The 12,974-nt window shown below is 38.0% G+C and overlaps 1 protein-coding gene across 1 annotated transcript in view; it reads right to left on the reverse strand.

The window, feature by feature from the left end:
* The window catches only part of SUGCT (succinyl-CoA:glutarate-CoA transferase), a 1,528,177-nt gene that overhangs the window by 354,108 nt on the left and 1,161,095 nt on the right, over positions 1-12,974 (reverse strand). The gene's annotated exons all lie outside the window — the stretch shown is intronic.

A 12,974-nucleotide genomic window follows, 5' to 3' on the forward strand; every position in this document is an offset into this window, starting at 1 on the left:
TATATATATATATATATATATATTTCTTTTGTGAAACCCTTTTCTTGAACACTTTACAATACTTGTCTCATACTATATTTGTCCTTTTGTAATTGACTAATTTCACCCAGCATAATGTCCTCTAAGTTCATCCATGTTATGAGATGTTTTGCAGATCCTTCACTGTTCTCTAATGTTGTGTAGTATTCCATTGTGTGTATGTACCACAGTTTGTTTATCCATTCCTCCATTGATGGGCATTTAGGTTGTTTCCATCTTTTTGCTATTGTACATAATGCTGTGATGAACATGAATGCGCATATATCTGTTCTTGTCACAGCTCTCTGTGATATATACCTAGTAGTGCTATTATTGGATTATATAATATTTTATTCCCAGCTTTTTTTTTTCCTTTGTCACCACCTTGACCCAGTCTCATACATAGAATGGAATAAGGATATTCAATGAAGACTTGGGTGGAATGTTGCTGACTATTGTCAATCAGTCTTAAACACCAGAAGCTAATTTCTCACCCTTTTCCAACAGAGAAGGTCTAGCTCCCTACACCCTCACCTAATGATTTAGACTTTGTTTCCTCAAGGCTATTGTGAACCAGCTTTTTAAGGAAACAACATACCATTTTCCACAGAGGTTGCACCATTTTACAGTCCAACCAACATCTTTTTTTTATCTACTTTTTTCATTACATTTCTGCTAAATTATTTCATCTCCCTCCTCTTTCTTTTCTTTTTCTTTTCCTCTTTTTCTTCTTTACTCTTGTTTCTTTGACCTTTTTCCCTTGGATCCTGAAGAGCAGGAGCCCTTCCTGCTGCTCACATGGTTAGCAGCTCCAGCACCATCTCCTCCTTGTCTCAGGTACACTCTCTGGCACGGCAAGCACTGTGTTCCTGCACAGCCTGATCAATGGCTGGTACTTTCTCCAGTACTGTGTTCTTCTCTTCCTCCCTTCCTTCTTCCTATTCTTCTTTCTTATCCTGTATTCCTTCTTCTTAGTTCTTAACTGTTCTCCCCATTGTTTTCCTCTTCTTTCTTTTCTTGTTTCTTACTCTTCACTCCTTTTTTTCTCTCTTTTATTCCATACCTCTTCTGTGATCAGCAGAGCCCACCTTCATCCCTCCATGTACAGTGATGTGCTCTCCCCCAAGAGTGAGCTCCACATTCCTGCAGCATCTGTGTTTGGCAGCTAACATTTACACTAGATTTTTTTTTTTTTTTCTCTCTTTCTTTCTTGCCTTCTTCTAAGTCCTTCCTTCTTCCTCCCATGTTTTTTTAATTTTCTTTTTCTTCCACTTCTCCCAGTTTCTGCTTTTTATTTTTAATCTGGTTGAACCATCCACCACAACCCAGGACTTCAGTAAGCTGTCCCTGATGCTTCATATTTGGGGGTACATGCTCCCACAGAGTGAGTGCCACATTTCCATTATAGCCATGTGTGGTAGTTAAGGTTATGTGTCAACTTGGCTGGGCCTGGTTGAGTGGCTGGGCAGCTTGATGTAGTATTCCCTGTGATGAGACTGGTAATCAAATCCATGGTGGAATCTACTGTGAGCAGCTGAGTAGCTGCCTAAGGTGGTCTGCTCCCAGTATATAAAGAGAAACTTTAGGAATAGTCTGTAGCTTTTGGCACACTTGAATCCTGCATGTAGCCAAGTTGTTGTTCAGCAGCCTGCCACATTTTCTGATGATCTTGGGACTGTAATAGACGTGAATCAATGCCCTGCCACGTGGTTTGGTAATATTGGGACTGCGCCTTTTCACTTGTTGACCTTGGGCCAGTCAGCCTCAGCAGCCAGCAGCTGCCTGAGTGAGGAAAGTCTCCCACTCCAGTGGACCAGGAGCAAGAGGCAGAGCTGAAGACCAAGGTCGAGGGGTTTTTATCAAGCCCCTAGAGCCCGGCACTTGGAACTCAGATTTCTAATCTCCAAAACTTTAAGAGAATAAACTCCTGTTTGTTAAAGTCACCCATTTGTGGTATTTTTTTAGAGCAGCATGCAGTAACCAAAACACCATGTTTGGTAGCTACCACTTGCACCAGTACTGTGCCATATTTGTTTTTGTTTGTTTATTTGTTTCTTTTTTTCACTCTTTTTTTCTTTACCTTTTTTCTCTTTTTCTTTCTTCTTTGGTCTTCCTCATCCTCCCTTGTTTTTTATCTTTTCCTCTTCCCTCATCCCCTAGTTTTTCTTTTCTTTTTTTCTTTTTATAGGAGAGACAGCAACCCTACTCAGCCATATCCACCCACAACTGCTCCCCCACCCACTGGGTGAGTGTCTATACCCACTTCAGCACCACTGGACTGATGACATGGTAGCCAACACCCACCCAGCCTGCCCTCAGCTGCTCTGCACAATGAGTGATCAGAAACTAACTCCTACACTCCCACCTACTACCAAATCCACCTGGAGACAGGTAGTGTGTGCCCCAGTGTTGCCAAATTAGTAACCAGAGTAACATACCTGCCCCGTTGCCTGGATATTTTGAAACAGAGCAAAACAAACAATCAGAGTAAAGCAAATCAACATACAATCAACAGATTAATATAATAACATTACAATGTCTTAAAGACAACAGATAACTTCAAATAATAACACATACAACAAACAGGACAGGATGGCTCTAAAATATGGCCAAAATACAGAGGCAGATAAAATTCCAGAGAAGAAATGCTATTAGGACCACCTGATGAATAATTTAAAAGAGTTCTATTTAGGTACCTTCAATGGATTGAAAGAAAGTTTGAGGAAATCACAGATAAAACACCAAAACAAAACAAAACAAAAAAAACCTCACTGCCCTAGAGTTGAATCCAGTTCATAGTGACCCCTCCTTGGGTTTCTGAGGCAGTATCACTACAGAAGTAGACTGCCTACTCTTCCTTCTGAGGAGTTGCTGGTGGGTTTGAACCACCAGCCTTCTGGTTAGCAGTCAAATGCCCTAGGCACTATACTAAAGAACACTTAAAAAAAATACAAGAACAAATTTCAAAATAAATGGAAAATTAGAAACCATACAATAATAGCAGAAATAGAAATCCAGAAGACTAATACTAAAAGTATTAAATTAATTAAAAGTATTAAAAATAATAGCAGAAATAGAAATCCAGAAGACTAATACTAAAAGGTAAAAAAAAAAAAAAAAAGATACATTGGAAGAAAAAAAGAGTAGAATTGAATCAATGTAAGACTGAATTAGGGTTACTGACAACATATCTCTTAATATTGATCTGTTAGAAGAATAATCAGAAAAAAAGAAGAAGATGAAAACAAGTATTATTGGGACATCAGCAAGAGGAGTAACTTACATATGGTTGGAATTTCAGAACAAGAAGAAACAAAACAGGCTAAGAAAATTGTTAAAGATTTGTTGGAAGAAAATTTTCCTAATATCATGAAAGAGGAGAAGATATACATTCAAAAAGCTCAATGAATTACAAGTAGCATAGAAGCCAAAATAAAATTATCAAGACGTATCATAACTAAACTTTCCAAAACTAAAGATCAAAAATTCTAAAAGCAATTTTAGAAAAATAAAAAATCATCTACAAATAAGACTAAGTTCTGATTGCTCAGCAGTAACCATGTAGGCAAGAAAGCAGTGGGATGACAGAAAAAGAATGCCAATCAAGATTAATAAATTTAGCAAAACTGACCCTCAAATAGGATGGTGAAATTAAGACATTCCCAAATAAACAGAATTTAAGGGAATTTGTGAAAAACAAAACAACCTACAAGAGTCCTTCAGACAGAGAACTAACAAAAGCAGAAAATAACCAGAGATTAAGACACACGACAATATCACCTGGAAATGAACCCACATATGTTTTTTGTTGTTAGGTGCTCTTGAGTCAGCTCTATGTATAACAGAATGAAACATTACCTGGTCCTGTGCTATCCTCACAATCCTTGCTATACCTGAGCCCACTGTTGGAGCCATTGTGTCAATTCATCTCATTGAAGGCCTTCTTTTTCATTGACCCTCCACTTTACCAAGCATGATATCCTACTCCAGGGAATGGTCCCTTCTGAAAACAAGACCAAAGTAGGTGAGATGAAGTCTGGCCATTCTTACTTCCAAGGAGCATTCCAGCTGTACTTCTTCCAGGACAGATTTGTTAGTTCTTTTGTCAGTCAGTGGTACTTTCAGTATTCTTTGCCAACACCACATCTCAAAAGCATCAACTCTTCTTTGGTCTTCCTTATTCATTGTCCAGCTCTCACATGTATATGAGGTGGTTGAAAATACCATGGCTTGGGTTAGGCACACCTTAATCTTCAAAGAATCATCTTTGTTTTTCAGCACTTGAAAGAGGTCTTTTGCAGCAGATTTACCCAATGCAATATGTTGCCTGCTGTCTTGACTGCTGCTTCCATTAGTGTTGATTGTGGAACCAAGTAATATGAAATTTTTGACAACTTCAATCGTCTCTCCATTTATCATGGTGCTGCTTATTGGTCCAGTTGTGAGGATTTTTGTTTTCTTTATGTTGTGATGTAATCCATATTGCAGACTATAGTCTTCAGTCTTCATCAGTAAGTGCTTCAAGTCATCCTCACTTTCAGCAAGCAAAGTTGAGTCACCTGCATATCACAGGTTGTTAATGAGCCCTCCTCCAATCCTCATGCCACGTTCTTCTTCACATAGTCAAGATTCTCAGATTGTGTTTTCCGCATACAGATTGAATAAGTATGATGAAAGGATACAACCCTGATGCACTCCCTTCCTGATTTTAAACCATGCAGTACCGCCTTGTTCTGTTTGAACAATAGCCTCCTGGTCTATGTACAGGTTTCTCATGAGCACAATTAAAACCAAAAAAAAAAACAAAAAAAACTCACTGCCATTGAGTCGATTCTGACTCATAGTTTGGGTTTCTGAGGCAGTAAAATCTTCACAGAAGTACATTGCCCCATCTTCCTTCTGCAAAGTGGCTGGTGGGTTTGAACCACCAACCTTCTGGTAAACAGTCAATTGTTATAACAACAACAACACAACAACATCTTCAGTCTTGTGTACTGATAGAATACCAGAAAGATGTTTACTTGTGTTTTATTGACTATGTAAAAATATGCAATTGTGTGGATCATAACAAATTATGGACAACATTGAGAAGAATGGGAATTCCAGAACGCTGGTGGCATAGTGCCTAAGGCAATTGACTGTTTACCAGAAGGTTGGTGGTTCAAACCCACCAGCCACTTTGCAGAAGGAAGATGGGGCAATGTACTTCTGTGAAGATTTTACTGCAGCTTTCTGGTATTCTATCAATACACAAGACTGAAGATAGGAAATCACAAATGTCAACCCATAAACAATAGCAACTACAAAGCAAAAAGAGGGAATAAATGGTGTAGCTACTGAATTTCCTAATGGAGAAGAAATCAAGATCATATCAAAATAGAATCGACTGTTTTAAACTTGGAAAGTGCAAAAAGGGCAAGGAGGTGGCATCTGTTAACCTCTTCCACCTTCACAAGAGGGAGACGAGAATCACCATCAACAGCCCAAGGCTTACTCTTATGAGGACAGACATGACACCACCCTCCAGCATTGTATCAATTCTGACACCAACCATCCCTCCCATGACACTCACTACTTCTCTGCTGGGTTCAATAATTCATTGCAATGGCCACACAGAACTTACAGACAATACTCATAATTATGGGGTTTATTAGTGAAGTAGCAGGTTACAATTCAGGTTTAAGAACACTCTCAGGATAGTTCTTCTATCAGGATTGTCTCCCCTCTGCTATGCCCTCAAGCACACTTCTCTGGCCCTTGGCCTCTTGGCCTGTCCTCTGCCCTGTTTGGGCAAGTGTTAAAAAGCCCTTTTGGCTCTGCTGATAGGTACAGCTAGGTGCACCCTGCTCCACCAGCAAACCTCTTGTCCAATGGCATTCAGCTTTCTCATTCCATGGGCTGGCAAGTTTTCTGCTGTGCCTCATGCCTCTTGGTTCCACCGCCACTGTCTCCTTGCCAGGAGTCTTTACTGGGCAATTCTGCCAGCCATTTCTGCCAAAGAGGTCCAGCCCAGGGATCTCAGGTTCAAGGATGCTGTCCACTCCATTTCACCTCTGGCTATTCTCTCTTGATGATAGTGAGATCCTCCCTTCTGCCTCCAGGACAGCCCATTTTAAGCCCAGCAGCATAGCAAAACTAACCAGTCCTCACATTAGGGTGCTATACACCTTATTTGCATGATCTCACCTAGTGATCTGGTGGAAGTTACAAAGACTATACCAGAAAACCATACTAATTAATTCACTGCACCACAGAAAGATATTAATAAATTAAAGGGTAATTTCAAAGAAAATTAATAAACTTTCTCACCAAAATAAAACAGAAGAAAATCTTAATTACTGAGTAAACACTTAAATGACAGAAACAAAGGGAATAAGAAAATCAATAAACAAAATGAACTCAGCATAGAAAAACATATGGCAGAAAGAAACAATCAACAACACATACACACAAACATATGGCAAAATGACAGCAGTAAATTCATAACTATTGATAATTACAATCCACACAGAGATTAAATGCATCAGTCAAGAGACAGTAAGTAGCAACATGGATAAGAAAACACGATTTATCAATATGCTGTCCACAAGAAACACACTTTAGACCTAACATATATTAAGCAAATGACAACCAAACAAGGGGAGGAGTGGTGTGATAGTTAAAATTGTGTGACAACTTGGAAGTTCTAAATACCAGTAGGACCACATGACCAGTTTCAGAAATGACTACTGTGATTGTTATGAGCATTTCTTCATTGTATGTATACATGAAATATTTTTGCTATCTTCACTTATAAATATAGGATGTAAACAGGGCTAATGTGTTTTGGGTTGTACATGTGTTAACTGTATCATATTAGGCATAAGTATGACTTTATAATTGTCTTTATTTAGAGATTATGTGTGGCTTAAGGAGATGTATACAAATACCAAGTTGACAATGGGTTCAAACCCACCAGCAACTCCTCAGAAGGAAGAGTGGGCAGTCTACTTCTGTAGTGATACTGCCTCAGAAACAAGAAAAGCTATAATAAAGATTAGAGCAGAAATAAATGAAATAAAAAATAAAAAGAGTCAAGAAGACTAGACATTGGTTTTTCAAAAAGATTACCAAAATTGATAAATCACTGGCAAATTTAGCTAAGGAAAAGAAAGAGAAAATGCAAATAACATGAATAAGAAATGAAATTAGTAACATCACAACAGAACCAACCAAAATAAAAAGGATAATAACAAGAAACTAAGAATTGTATGCCAACAAATTTGCCAACCTAGAAGAAATGGACAAATGTTTAGAAACACACAGCCTATGTAAACTCATAAAGACAGGTAGAAAATTTGAGCAAGTCTATAACAGAAGAAAAAATTGAACAGGTCATTAAAAAACCTCCCTCCTCCCCACTCCCACCCACCAAAAAAAAAGTCTTTGTCTAGACGGCTACACTGGAAAATTCTACCAAATGTTCAGAGAAGACCTGACACCAATACTACTCAAACTATTCCAGAACATAGAAAAGGATGGAATACTCCTGAACTCATTCTACGAACATAGCACTGATACCAAAACCAGGCAAAGACATCAATAAAAAAGAAAACTACAGACCAATATCTCTCATGAACATTGAAACAAAAATTCTCAACAAAATACTAGCCAATAGAATACAACAATATATCAAAAAATAATGTAACATTACTAAGTGGAATTCATACTGGGTATGGAAGGATGTTCTAACGTTAGATAACAATCAGTGTAACCTGCCACATAAATAAAAGGAAGGAAGGAAAACAACCACATGATCATGTCAACCGAAGCACAAAAGGCATTTGACAAAATCCAACACCCATTCTTGATCAAAATGCTAAGCAAAATAGGAATAGAATAGAAATTCTCAACATAATTAAGGGCATATACACTAAACCAACAACCCACATAATCCTTAATGGAGAGAGACTGAAAACATTACCCTTGTGGATGGGAACCAGACAAGGATACACTTTATTACCATTCCTATGCAATAGTTCATGACAGTTCTAGCCAGAGCAGTAAGTCAAGAATAGGAAACAGAAGGCATTCAAATGAAGTAAACCTATCTCTATTTGCAGATGATATGATCCTATACATAGAAAATCCTAGAGACTCAACAAGATAACTAACTACTGGAACTAATAGAAGGATTCAGCAAAGTGGCAGGTTTCAAGATCAACATACAAAAATCAGTAAAATTTCTCTATGCTAACAATGAGAACTCTGAAAAGGAAATCAGGAAAACAATACCATTTACAATAGACACCCAAAGATGAAGTACTTAGAAACAAAGCTAACCAGAAAAACAAAAGACCTATACAAAGAAAAGTAGAAAACACTACTGCAATAAACCACAAGAGCGCTACATAAATGGAAGACTATACCATGCTCACAAATAAGAAGACTTAACATTGTGAAAATGACAATGCTACCCAAAGAGATACAGATACAATGCAGTCCTGATCCAGATTTCATTATCATTCTTTAAGGAGATGGTAAAACTAATCACCAATATTACATAGAAAGGAAAGAGATCCTGGATAACCAACCCACTACTAAAGAAGATCAAAGGAGAAAGCTTAACACTTCTCAATCTCAGAATGTAGTGTATAGCCACAGTAGTCAAAACAGACTGGTTTTGGTATAATGACACATAGACCAATAGAACAGAACTGAGAACCCAAAAGTAAATCCATCCACCTATGAACAGCTGATCTTTGACTAAGGGCTAAAACTCATAAATGGGGAATAGACAGTCTCTTTGACAAATGATGCTGGCAAAATTGTATATGTATTTGCAAAAAAAGAAACAGGATAGATATCTCCCATCATATACAAAAACTAACTCAAGATGGATCAAAGACCTAAATGTAAAACACCAAACCATAAAGATCATCAAAGAAAAAGTAGGGGCAAACTTAAGGGCCCTAATACATGGCATAAATACACTATCAAACATAATTAAACATGCACAAATACCAGAAGATTAACTAGATGATGGACCTCTTATAAATTAAACATTTATGTGCAACAAAAGACTCCACCAAAAGAGTAAAAAGAGGACCTAGAGAATGGGAAAATATTTTTAGCAATGACATATCAGACATGGGACTAATCTCTAAAATTTATAGAATACTTCAACTTCTAACAACAAAAAGACAAACAATCTAATTTAAAAATGGGCAGAAGACATGAATAGACACTTCACCAAAGGAGACATTAAGGAGGCTAACAAACACATGAAGAAATGCTCGCAAACATTAGCCACTAGAGAGCTCCAAATGAAAACAACAAATGAGATACCATCTCACCCCAACATTAATAGTAAAGTTAAAAAAAAAAAAAAAGAACAAGTTCTGGTGAGGGTATGGAGAGAATGGAACCCTTATACATTGTGAGTGGGGCTGTAAAATGATACAATCACTGTGGAAAGTAGTGTGGAGCTTCCTTAAGAAGTAGGAAATAGTAATACTATATGATCCAGCAATCCCACTACTAGGTTGATAACCTAGAAATATAAGAGCTGTGACATGAACAAATATATATTCATACCTATGTTCATTGCAGCATGGTGCACAATAGCAAAAAGATTGAAAACAACCTAAGTCCCCATCAATGAATGAATCAATAAACAAAGTACAGTGCATACACACAATGGAATACTCAAACCAAAGAAAAAAAAAAAAAACACCCATCGAGTAGAATCCAACTCACGGAGATACCCATTGGGTTTCCAAGGCTGTAAATCTTTACAGAAGTAGATTATCCCATCTTCCTTCCATGGAGTGGCTGGTGGGTTTGAACTGCTGACCTTCTGGGTAGCAGCCAAATGCCTTATCTGCTATGCCACTATGCAATGTTAAAGGATAATGATAAATCTGTGAAACACTTCATAATAGTCACAAATATAAAGTGAAATTAGTCAATCACAAAAGGACAAATATATGAGCCCACTTTTTACAGTTACTACTGTAACTTTTACAGTTACTACTGTAAAAAGTCAAGAGAAGTTTATACACAGAAAGAATCATTCTTTGAAGCTTATCAAAGCAGGAGGGCATAGGAGGGTAAATCACTAACTAAAGGGTAGACATGTGGTAACTTGGGTGAAGGGAAAGGTAATATACAATAAGGGGGAGATCAACACAAAATGATCAAGGCAGAGGAAGACACAGGGAGGAGCACAAGAGTTAAAGGCAGTGAAGGTGAATGCTACTACACACAGAATCCTGCAATAACAATAATCTACAAGTGGATATATAGACAGACACTCAAGCTGAACAGAGGTGGGAAGATGAAAGGGACTACACTCATGAATATATATAGGTTTGACAGAGGATATTTCTACTTATGTATTTATATGTGCTGCTGATATATCCATGAATATAATAGAGCATAAAGGAGGCAAAGTTATAAAAACTTCTTAGTCATAACCAAAAACCTTGAGGGAATGAGTCCCAGGGCATGGAGATTCAGGATCATAGATATTCTCTGAGGACACTAAGGTTAATTGGCATAACATAGTTCACAAAGACAATGTTCTACATCTTAATTTTGTGAGTAGCAACTGGAGTCTTAAGAGTTTGTGAGTGACTATCTTAAGGTGCAACTATGATCTCTCCCTCTTCAGAGCAAAGAAGAGTAAAGAAAATCAAAGAATGAGGAAACAATTTATCCAAAGGACTAATACATCCAGCCTCTGTGATCTTGAGGCCCGAAGAACTAGATGGAGCCTGGTTACCACTTCTGACTGCTCTGAAAGGATCAAAATAGGAGGTCCCAGATAGAGTGGAGAAAAAGGTGGAACAAAACTCCAAATCACTGAAAAGATAAGGCTTCTTACTGGTGTGATGAAGAGTGAAGAACTATGCCCTTGAGACACCCTTACAGCTGGGAATTCAAGACAATCCACCCCTACCCCGGTGGCTTGATTTTCACCAAATGTGATGCCTATAAGGTGAACAATAATACCAGAAAGGTATGCACTCATTAGAACAATTAACTATGCAAGATTAAAGGGCAGTGTTTGCCCAGGGATAAAGCTAAGAAGGTAGAAAGATATAAGAAAGGACAAGGAAAATGGTAAACGCAGGGCAGAAGTGGAAAGAGTGTTATTACATTGTGGGGATTGTAATGAATGTCACAAAACAAAATGCATGAATTGTTGAATGGAGAATCAATTTGCCCTGTAAACTTTCATCCAACTCACAATTTTAAAAAGTTAAAATATTAAAAAAAATTTTTGAATGGCAATAGGCATTTCAACAGCAACTCTGGAAGGTAGAAGACAATGAGTGGAATCTAGCCAAATATCAATCAAAAGTGAGAATAAAATGAACTTTTCTAGCATGCAAAGTCTCAATGCAATTATGCCCTAGCTGTCTTCTTTCAACAAGAAAACAAGGACCTACAAAACTAACCCCAAGTGGAGGGTGATGGAAAGCTTCATTCAAATAGCAGAACTATAGAAAATTAATCCAAATTGTAGAAACAAGATAGAGGACTTCAGGAGGGATGTCTTTGGGTAAATACTATTAATAGATAACTCGATATGTTTGGTCTTATAGTGGAGTTTTATAACTCCAGTGGAGAAGTTAGTCATGAATGACTAATATAAACAGAAAACTTAGCAACAGATAAATAAAGGCAATTGACAATTGTTAAATTCAGAAAAAAAAAAAGCTCACTGATAAAACACTATATCTCTCAACTGTGAGAAATATTTATATACTCATAATAACATAAACACTGACTTTTGACTTAAAAAACAGTAGTGACATAATCAATTATATTGAAAAAGGAAGGGGAGAAGATGATTGTGAGTTGTGTGGGAGACAATGAAAGAGTGAAATCGTCATTGTCCACAGGACAGAATAAAGAATAATAAGCATAAAATTCTTAAAAAAAAAAAAAATCAGTACTAATTATGTTATTTAGAAATATGGGGATAATTAGCAGAAGAAACAACTAAGTTTTTAGGGAACAAGAATCTGGAGAGGAAATGGATGGGACAAGGAGATGCTGATTTTATTACAAACCTATGAGTACTTGTTTCTTCATGCCACGTGTATGTATTGTTGATGCTGTCGTTGTTTGCTATAAAGTCAATTCCAATTCATAGCAACCCTATAGGACAGAATAAAATTGCCCCATAAGGTTTCTCAAGCTGTGATATTTACAAGAGCCGATCACTGGGTTTTTTTCTTCTATAGAGTGCAGGTGGGTTTGAACTGCTGACCTTTCTGTTAGCAGCTGAGCACTTAAACATTGTGCCACCAGGGGCCCATAAAAACAAGTTGCTATCAAGTTGATTCAGACTCAGTGACCCTATAAGACAGAGTAGAACCCTGCCTGACAGGGTTTCCAAGGCTGTAGTCTTTACGAAAACAGAGTGCCACACCATTCTCCCACAGCAAGAGATTGAACCACAGACCATTTGATTAGAAGCTGAGCGCTTAAGCATTGTACCACTGTTCTGCTTACCTAGTGGTGCTCTGACAAGAAATATGCCACAAATGGGATGGCGTAAACAAACAGGAGTTCATTCTTACAATTTAGAGGCTTTAAGTCCAAGTTCAAAGTGGCAGGCTCTAGGGGCTGGGTGAAAGCCTCTCAACCTTGGGATCCAGATCTGCCTGCTGGTCCCGGCCCACTGGAGTTAGAGGCATTCCTTCACTCAGACAGCTGCTGGCTGCTGAGGCTGAGAAACCCCAAGGTTGACAAGTAAAAATAAACAGTCCCAATGTTGTCAAACCACACGGCAGGCCATTAACTTAAGTCCATTGTAAGTCCCAAGGTAAGCACGGGCGTAGCACAGAGTAGCAGGCCGGAAGAGCAGGAGGAAGAGGTGGAACCCAGGAAGCCAAAGAGAAGAGTGTTCAGCCAGGGGGCAGTTTAAGCATAGGTACTGAAACAAGGCGGGCTTGTGCTTA

The sequence above is a fragment of the Orycteropus afer genome, unplaced genomic scaffold (genome assembly GCF_000298275.1).
Source record: "Orycteropus afer afer isolate SDZICR_OR568_19922 unplaced genomic scaffold, OryAfe1.0 scaffold00077, whole genome shotgun sequence".
NCBI classification, from domain to species: domain Eukaryota; kingdom Metazoa; phylum Chordata; class Mammalia; order Tubulidentata; family Orycteropodidae; genus Orycteropus; species Orycteropus afer.